The sequence below is a fragment of the Olea europaea genome, chromosome 11, assembly GCF_002742605.1.
Source record: "Olea europaea var. sylvestris chromosome 11, O_europaea_v1, whole genome shotgun sequence".
Taxonomy (NCBI): domain Eukaryota; kingdom Viridiplantae; phylum Streptophyta; class Magnoliopsida; order Lamiales; family Oleaceae; genus Olea; species Olea europaea.
Window position 1 is genome coordinate 24214296 of NC_036247.1, and position 7166 is coordinate 24221461.

The following is a 7166-nucleotide window of genomic DNA, read 5'->3' on the forward strand; positions in this document are numbered from 1 at the left end:
TGCAAGTGAAATATCGTCTACGTATAAAATAAGGAAAAACATATTTTACTCTCATTAATCTTCTGGTATATACATTGATCTATGGGGTTTTCAACAAATCCAAATGAAGAAGTTAATCCATGGAATTTTAAATACCATTGACGTGATGCTTGTTTCAAACCGTATATAGACTTTTTAAGTTTATAGACTAAGTGCTCACATCATTAAAGGGGAATCCTTTACGTTGTTTCATATAAACCTCCTCCTCTAAATCTCCATTGAGAAATGTTATTTTCACATCCATTTATTGTAATTCAAGATCAAATTGGGCTACTAATGTTAAAATACTACGTAGAAAATCTTTCTTAGATACCGGAGAGAAGGTTTCCGTGTAATCGATTCCCTCATTTTGAGTAAATCTCATAGCAACAAGTCTCGCCTTGTATCTCTCAATATTGCCTAGCGAGTCTTTCTTAGTCTTAAAGACCCATTTACAACCAATGACTTTGGCACCACTAGGCAACTCAACAAGATCCCAGACTCCATTGATCTTCATAAAACTCATTTCTTCCTTCATAGCATTGTACCATAATTCTGACTATTTACAACTCATGGCCTATGAAAATGATTCGGGATCATTTTCGGCTCTAATATTGTGGTCAGGTTCTTGTAGATACACTTCATAATCACTAGGAATTGCTAACCTTTTGGTTCTAGTAGATCTTCTTAACGTTGTATCATCATCTTTCTGATAAGCTCGTAGTTCAACCATTTGTTCAAGAGATTCTGATAATTCCTGAATTACCTGATCTACTTGAACATTATTAATAGCTTATGGAATTTCAATGGTTGGTTGTTCAACACATGTTTGTACTTGAGGGGTGTTATGAACTATAATCAATTTGTCATCTGAGATGGGAGGCTGAGATTCCAAACCATCCTCAGGAACTTTGTTCTTGGTTTGATCGCTCTCACCAATCAAGTCATTCTCAAGAAATTTAGCACTTCTTGATTCCACAATTCTAGTGCTGTGAGATGGACACTAAAATCTATATCCTTTAAACCTTTAGGCATATCCAATGAAATACTCACTAATGGTCCTTGGGTCCAACTTCTTCTCTTATGGATTATAGATCATCACTTCAGATAGTGTCGCAAACTTGGTTTCCAACCTTTCAATTATATAAATGGTGTCTTTGGGACAACCTTTGTTGAAACTCGGTTTAATATATACACTGCCGTCTTAAGTGTTTCAATTCACAAGGATTTAAGAAGATTGGAGCTACTAAGCATGCTCTACACCATGTCCAATAACGTCTTATTTCTTCTTTCTACTACACCATTCTGGTCTGGTAAACTAGGCATGGTGTATTGGACAGCTATCCAATGCTTTTGAAGAAACTTAGCGAACGGACTAGGTGCTTGTCCATCCTCTGTGTATTTACCATAATATTCTTCACCTCCATCTGATCTTACGATCTTAATCTGCTTCTCATATTGTTTCTTTACTTCAGCCTTAAAGGTTTTAAAAGCTTCCAATGCTTCGTTCTTATTATGAAGCAAGTAGAGATACATATATCGTGAATAATCATCAACAAAGGTGATAAAGTATTTTTTACTATGTGAGTCCATATCTGGACTACATATATCAGTATGTATGGTTTCTAATATGTCCAAACTCCTATTGGCACCTTTCTTGGACTTTTTGGTCTGCTTTCCCTAAATGCAGTCCACACATGTGTTAAAATCAGTGAAATCTAGAGTACTACATATCTCTTTTGATTCTATCTATAGAGATAAGTCCTAATCTCCGATGCCACAACATAGAGGAGTCTTCATTAATACTACACTGTTTAGTGCCAATATAAACATGCATTGAACTATAAGTGATATTGTTTTGTAAATTAATACAATTAAGACCATCAGACAAAGTATCATTCCCAACACAATCAGAATTATATAATAAACTGAATGATGTGTTTGAAAAATTAAGGAATATCCCAAGGATACAATTCTAGAAATAGAAATCAAGTTTTGTGAAAAACTTGGAACATAAAAGGTCCTATCTGATTTCAAAGCAAAGCCACTACTTAAAGTTAAAATACATGTTCCTATAGCCTCCACACGTGAGCTTATCTTGTTTCCAGATAAGATATTTTGTTCAATTCCCACCGGCTTCCTTAGGTTTTGCATACCCTGCAAAGAGTTTGCAACATGGATTGTAGATCCAGAGTTTGCAACATTATTATTGGGTTGCATTGAAGGGGCCCTTAGGTATTTGAAATATACCATGACCTATGGATTACATTTCACAAGATATCATGTAGTATTGGAAAGATATTGTGATGCGATGGTATAGACTAAGTCTATGGATGAAAAGGGATGAAAACCCTAAAGTGGATGAAATGGGATAAAAGCCGATCATGACGGTTATTTGGATATACAAGAACAATTGGAATATTAAAGAATATTCATAAAGTTCAAATGCATTACAATGCTTTAATGATAATATTGAATACCCATGTATGAAATCCACTAGTAAATATGATAGATTAGTGTAACGATTTGATAGACGTCCTCCAACATTATTTGGAATTGATAAAGTTTTAGATAAAGCTAATGAGAAGCATATAGCTTTATGAGAGGATTTCTTAGTTGGTGACAATGTATATCTATCAAATTAATCGATCATTGGCTAACTAAATTTGAAAAGATACTAAGTCATAAGTAATGGTAAGTCTAAACATGTACGTCGTAGACATAATACCATAAGCAATTGAACTCATTGGTGTGAACTTGTGGATCAATTTATATATGTTTGCCAAGAGATAAAGTATACTACATATCGAAGGGAATGAGATTAAACCTACTGAGTAAGAGTCCTTATGATGATAACCCTACCATGTTGACTGGAGATCCCAAGATCTTGGTTCACGGGACAACTAAGTTACGAGGATTCCATGAAGCACTTAGGAAACTAATTTTCTAACTCATTCCTATGATACCAAAGTGCTTTCTGCAGAGTGGTTGGAGGTTAAGATAAACTTTTAATGATTCTTATATCTTGATTAAATCAAGTGGAGTAGGACAGAATACTCTTAATAAGAGATCACCTATGTAAGTGTGAAGCGGGACCGTTTCAATGAGAATTATTCAAAGCTTGAATTCTCTAAACACTTACAGAACCAAGATGGGTTCAGGGCCAAAATAATCCAAACCATGAGAACAATGAACGGTTTATGGGAGACATTGTGTGAATACTGTTGTCTTGGTTTACACCAACGGCTAATGGTTCAAGAACATCGCATTCACCAATTAGCTAGTAAATTCGATGGTATTTCACTAAGAAATGTTCAAAACTAGAAACTACCTTACCTGATGTAGTTTTTTTCGCTCTCTCTACTAGTGTCTGCATTATCATTTGCATATGTGGAATTTTCATTCATGTGGAGGATTGTTGGAAATTGGTTGAGGAACAATTTGTATATGAATGAGAAATTCGGTCCTATTTGAAGGAAATTAAAATTTGGGGTGTGTCCCTTCACCTACCACCCTTCAACTCCTCTATATAGGACCATTTGGATGTTTATTTTGATAATCATAAAAATTATTCTTTCATGTCATGTTGCAGGGAATTCCGTTCGAGTTCGTCGGTCGAAGTTATTTGAAGTGCTCATATGGCTCGACCTGATCATTATATCTTGGGAGAAGATTGTCGAAAAATCGTTAGCACCGATACAGGATAAATTCATTTTAAGGACAAAGTGTCTAACACTTACCTAGGCCAATCACATCACTCACATCTCACCTTGATTCTTTCTGATTTCTTTCTTCATATTTGATTTCAGAAAATTAATAGCATTCTTTTGATTTCATGTAGGTTTGAAATAAAGAATAGAAATTATTGAATCCTTCGTTTCATCTTCCCAAATCCATTTCAGTAAGACGAAACTGCGTTTCGATTTCGTGACCATAAATGACATGTTTTGTGAATATAATATGCACAATATCGATATAATTTTCCAACACTTTAAACGTAAATAAAAAAAAATTCATACAGTTTTATTTAAACTGTGTAAGATTGAGGATCACCAAATCAGCATCGGAGCATCCCAAAACCACCTAAATCCATGAAGAGAAAAAAGGTACGGATGTGGAATATAACAAATTATAAAAGAAAGATGCATTCAATCATTGTGAAATTAAATTATACTAAAAAGTCTAAAATAAATTTAACAAGTTGTTGACAATGTTTAAAGAAAATAATATATAATGATACAATCATTTATTATCCAATCCTTGAGATTGACCAAAACATGGTTAATTGAAAATCATTCACAAATATAATTACGTTCAATTTCAAAGATTATTAGCATAAAAAAATTACGTAAAACGAAGATATATATCTCTACCCCTTCTTCAATTTTATGATACTTGTCAAAACGTGTAAAACTTATATCTAATCTTTTGGAAACAATACAAGCCACAAAGTCATTCAACTTTTGAAGAATTATTCTTCAGAAGCCACCAAATCGCCCAATTATTTAACATTTCCTTGGCTGCAGTTTAACTTTCGGAAGACAACGTGAGAGATTTTGAGACAATTCTTGAAATTTCGAAGCCATCGCTAGTTATCTGTGCATATTAACAGTGGGCCAACGGTTGTCCTTGTTAACCTTCGTCACCTCGGACGCTGCCGTAATGATTACGGATTATCAAGTCAGTCTCCCAATACCACTTATAGACACAAATTACAAGAGGAAAATGGTTTTGACGAAAACAATCTTTTTTAGAATAAAAGGGTAAACGTGACCATTTGCATTTGGTAGGTAGGTAGGTAAAGTTTATTAATTCAAATCCTCACAAACACATGACAAAATAAAAGCAAGAACACCTCAATCTAGTGAACAGTTTACCCCAAAAAAATAAAAATAAAATAACTGGATAAGGCAAGGTTGTCGACTCCCCTAATGCTATCTCTAAAAATATAGTGTCACGTACACCCGGCTTCTCAAATAATGCTAAATTATCAAAGAAAATAAAATAAAAATAAGAAACCATTGGTTGCTAGATTATTGTTTGAATGCAGCCCATGAACCATACTTAATGTGTCAATTTCAGAAAATTGTGTTGAAAACTTCAAGATCAACGAACAACTTTTAAGTGAGGGGATGACAATTTCAAGAGAACGCTTAGTTTTTATTCAATTCACTTGTTAAAATTAAGTTAGATCACTAGGGTTTTATAGGCTTTACAAGTAATGAATCTAATTTAATACATGTACTAACTATTTAATACATTATCCCCAAAATATACATGAATCAACTACTGCATTAATGTATTCATAACTCAAAATTTAAATGGTAGCAAAAGACACGAAACATTAACTTATCTAAATAAATGAAATAAACTTTAGTCATGTTAATTCCAAGCAAACTTTGAAACTTTGAAAATTTATTAAAATGTTATTTAGCATCACAGGTCCATCTTAAGTGGCACTAATATATTATTAAATAAATAAGAGGTATAATTAATTAATCATTTAATTCTACACTATGTCGAATCTGTCACTTATGTCACCTAAATTGGTGTTTTAGTACTAGTGGTACAAGATAGCATTATTCTTAGCGAAAATATTAACAATCTGATCTAGAAATTGTTGGAATTAATTGAATTTGATTTGGGTTTAAAATATTAAATGTAATATTTAATGATATGGGTCATTGCAATTAATTTGAGTGAATTGGAAAAGTCTCCAATATAGGCCCATATGTTGATAAGCCCATTTTAAGTGGTTTTTATATGGAAAGGAGTCCCACATCGAAAGTTTACAAGAAAATAGTCTTGTTTATATAGTGGGTTGTGTAAATAATATATAATTTAATATGTTACCTACCACTTGGCTAACTTTAGCTAGCCGAAGGCTAGCAAACTAGCCAAAGGCTAGTCACCACTAGAGTGGTGCTTCGCACCACTAGCACCGTTCCCCGGACCCGGACCCGGTCCCGGCACGCGCACGTCGCAAAGTACGCATTGGGCGCTTTAGAGGCGCACTTGGCACTTCTCACGTACGCATCGTCGCGAGGAGCTGGGGAGCCTTATAGTTTTCGGAAATGGACTCAAGGCTCGATGAGTTGGCATTCTAGGTGGCGCACGAGTGGTAGGTCACGTCCCTTCGTCCTGCATGGCGGTTAGGTGTACGCGTGGCATCCGTATGGCTGTGACTGTTCAGAAATTGGTGAATAGGCATGATGAATGGACACTTCACTTCATGGTTCAATCTGGGCTGTCAGATCATAAAAATAGTGCGATCCAATGGCTAAGACGAATCAGACCAAGTGGTGCACCAGTTCCTGAAATGTCACACACCTGTTCCATGAGACACTTCAATCTCTATAAATAGGGAACCCCAGATTCGTTTTTTGACACACCAAATAAATTAAGATTTCAATTGATTTCTAAATTCTTCTATCTCCATATTCTGCTCGTAAAAAAAATCTCTTATACTTTTGTCGTTATTCCGTTCAAGTACGATCATTCATTGGTTCGACCGACAAGGTTGGTATTGTGCAGTATCGACTTACCGGAAAAGTTCAATGGCACGGATTTCAAACGTTGGCAACAGAAGATGCTATTCTATTTGACAACATTGAACTTAGTAAAATTTCTGCGTGAAGAATGTCCTGCACAAATATCGGAGAATGCTACTGATAAAAATACTCAGTTAGCTATTGAAGCATGGAAACATGCGGATTTCTTATGCCGTAATTACATTCTCAATGGATTAGATAACACTTTATATAGTGTGTATTGTAATTACAAGACGGCTAAAGAACTGTGGGAGTCTCTTGACAAAAAATACAAAACCGAAGATGCCGGAACGAAGAAATTCATTGTCGGCAAATTTCTAGATTTCAAGATGACTGATTCAAAGACAGTTATGAGTCAGGTTCAAGAGATACAAGTTCTACTTCACGATATTGAAGCTGAAGGTATGACTTTGAGTGAATCTTTCTAGATTGCTGCTATGATCGAGAAACTACCTCCATTATGGAAAGATTTCAAAAATTATCTCAAGCATAAACGCAAAGAGATGACGATGGAGGATCTAATTGTTCGACTTCGCATTGAAGAAGACAACCGGGCTGCAGAAAAGAAGAATAATGTCCGCAACATGGAAGCAAAGG